This window comes from Coccinella septempunctata, chromosome 3, assembly GCF_907165205.1.
Source record: "Coccinella septempunctata chromosome 3, icCocSept1.1, whole genome shotgun sequence".
NCBI classification, from domain to species: Eukaryota; Metazoa; Arthropoda; class Insecta; order Coleoptera; family Coccinellidae; genus Coccinella; species Coccinella septempunctata.
Window position 1 is genome coordinate 22,818,748 of NC_058191.1, and position 3,609 is coordinate 22,822,356.

Consider the following 3,609-nt stretch of genomic DNA (forward strand, 5'->3'; position numbering starts at 1 on the left):
CTATTGAAACAAGTTCGGTTTCTGGCAGCATTGAATGACTTTGAAAAAGGAGCCTGGTTGTCCTTTGTAGAAGTGACCAAAAATTTTCTTGGCAATCACAAATCTCCGCAATATGTAAATATCGTCAAAACGATGTTACAGGCTCATCAAAAAATGGGATGCAACATGTCCTTAAAGCCCGTTTGCAACAGCCGAGAATTCTCTACAAAATTCTCGCAAGAAAACGGCAGAGATTATTTCGTATGCAACTGAACAGAGAATTCTACCGAAAGTGCGTATGCAACGGTATATAATTCACGGCGCATGAATTTTCGAGCAAATTCTCTAGAGAATTCTCGGCTGTTGCAAACGGGCTTAAAAATACACTTTTTGCAATCACATATTAATTTCTTTCCACAAAATATGGGAGCCGTAAGTGACGAGCATGGAGAGCGATTCCATCAAGACATCGCGTCATTCGAAAAACGCTATCAAGGCAAAGGGGAACCCTCTATGCTTGCTGATTATTGTTGGTCCATCGTTAGAGAAATACTGGAGTCTTCCTACAGCAGAAAAGACAAAAGATCTAAGCGATCGGAATCTTTTACACCATTACAAATATTATAATGCATTGTTTTTGTTAAAAATCATGAATATAATTATTAAAAAACAACAAGAGCTAACTTCCACTTTTTATTTATAGTGCGTTTATACCTTGGCTACGAAGATTCAAAATATATATATTTTCCTTAGGTGGGAGAACAAAGCTATAATTTTGTCGATCAGTGTATTTACTGAAATTGATAGGATCTATTTTTTTATATTTCGAATAATTCTGAAATCATAGAGTTTATATGAATATCCCGTATTTGGTACGCCTATGTTGATTCCGCAACTATTTCCTGTTTCGCCAGAATTCAGAGACGCGTATTTCCACGGGATGCATTCATTTCGTACATCATCTTCAAAACAATGGAAGTAGGTACTCGAAAGAGGAATTTGATTCCAGTGTCGATAACAAGATAAAACATTAATCTGCATATATAATAGTAATCTCTTTTTATTTGTTGTATATCAAAACAGTTTCCTCCGAAATGGCGTTCTATATTATTTTAACGAAAGTTGTAGTTTTGTTACTTATATTCCTTTATTGTGTTCAAACCTTGCCATTGTTTTCATCACCTATTGAAAAACTCCCTGATTTCAATATAGTTGACGTTAACTGCCAACCTGGCTACGTTAAAGTTGATGGAGTGTGTCAGGTGGAAATGTGGTATGTTCGATTCATTATTAGATTGAAAATCCAGAAAAACAGGCTTACCTATATATTCAGGGTATGAATGAATAGTTTCGAAAAAATTAAAGGGTTATATCTTGTCAAAATAAAGTTTTGGTCTTTTATAATACAGTGTGTACATATAAAGTAACGTAACTTGCTAATATTTTGATTTCTATTAGGTTTACAAAAAAACATGTTGAATGAAAATAATAGACTTGGATACTGTCAAATAGAAGAAGGTAGACAACATCTTATTAAATAAGATCAATGTTATTCGTTGCGGTTAATTATTTTGGTAATAAAAACGTTTCTGTAAATTATTCCTCGATAACTCTAGAATGAATAGGATAAGAATTATGCGGTCTTCACGGTTGTATTTGTAATATAATAGAAAAAACAGGAAAACTGAAAAAATCTACGAGGTGCACCATATTGAGAATTATGTTCATAAGTTATTTTGGAGTAACGGTGCAGCCTGTATACATATAATCTACTTATGGAGGTAGCCTGAAATATTTAAAGAAACTTTCATTCAACATTTTTTGTGAATCTAACAGAAATCGAAATATTTGCCAGTTACATTACTTTATGTGCACACTGTATGAATTTTGTTTTTTGAGCAGCCCCTGTTTAAATACAGCCCTCTGGAAAAACAATTCTTAAGAAATCAGAAACCTCGCAGAAAAAAAAATGAGCAGACATTTTATGGGTGCGAGAATGCAATTGAAAAAATTTTCGTGTTTCTCTATAATGTCAGCATAATATCCGCCTACTAAATAAGTTTAAGGTAATTTCAGCCTGTAGGTGTGATATACGCTACATACCCTTATTCTTCTCGAATTTCTACTAAATATATTATAAGTATAGGGTGTTCAAGTTAAAGTGTCCCTTCACCTTATTGTGGAAACTAAAGGTGCAAGAAGAAAAAGTTAAATGAGAAACTTTTCTATAATCGATTGTACTTTTATTCTTCATAACCCACCTCAATACAGGGTTCTCCGTTTTTTCCCTGTTGGTATCAACTTTCTTATTTTAAATGGAACATCCTGTATATTATTGCATTTTGAATGTCTTGACACATTTTAAGGTAACTTCGGCTTGACAACCATGGTCCTATATAGCACCAATTCTGAGATATTCGACTTTTTCCTAAAATTTTGACAGCTGTAGGCTGTAGGTGCTCACTAAAATAGCTAATATCTACTAGTTTTCAAATGAATGTATCAAACCAAATTTTGCCCAGCTCTTGTCAACATATTGGATCATACGTTACATCTCTATTTTTAGCAACCTGATATACAGAGTCTTCAAAAATTCAAATAGAATTTCAATCGAAACTTAATGTTTTCAAATGGCAACGTATATTTTTTTCTTGTTCTTCATGTAGAGCAGGTTAAAATGTAAAATGTATTTAAACTTTTTATTCAAAGTAGTATGGACGAAAAAGTGCATTTTCCTGTAAGAACCAACGATAATTATGAATTAGTGTTGCTAGTTGACTTTGATTTTTTCGATAATTTCAATTAAATAGAATGACTAATGAAAGACAAAAAGACCCTTCTACTCATAATCAGTACTCGACAAAATACTCAAATGAATTAAACATGTAACTGATCAGAACACAAGCATTAGCATCATCCATAGCTGGCACGAAATTCCTTGTCGAAGTGATAGTTTGAAGCTTGTAAGAAATTTTGCCAATTTCCAATTCCGTGTTAGTCTTGAATTTCATTATGAATGGTACAGTGACTCTATCAAACGCAGTGGCGGCAATTGGAAATTTTGCAAGAATATGGCAGCTAAGAAGCACAGATTTCAATGCTATGATCTCTAATTCGGAATGCGGATTGGCTCACGTTACGTCACGTGACCAAATCCGCCATATTCTTGCTAAAACGATGAAAAACTAAACCACAATTGTCGCCACTGTCTTGTTAGAGTCACTTCGGCCCGGGAATTGATTGTGAATGCAGCAAAGTTAACGAACACTTTAAAGAGGGGATGAATATACCGACCCTAAATCTTCAAAATCATTTTCTCCTTTTTACTTCTTATTCGTAAATGTATTTTGTTCATATTTCAATGGTTATTATTTGAGAAAATCTATTCCTGGAAAAGAGTATAGAACAGTTTTCCAGCAGGATATTATTTTTACACCGCTACTGTGTTCCCTCTTCAATTGAAAATGCTGAATTTGAAAAGAAATTATGCTTTATTTTTATATTTATTTTATATTTATTTTTTGTTTCAGATAAACCGAGTGATGAAGAAGAGGAACCTAACCAACCTTAGCTACAATCGAATATAGTATTACCCATGAAAAGTATTAGTTGTAACTTATTCTTAAAATT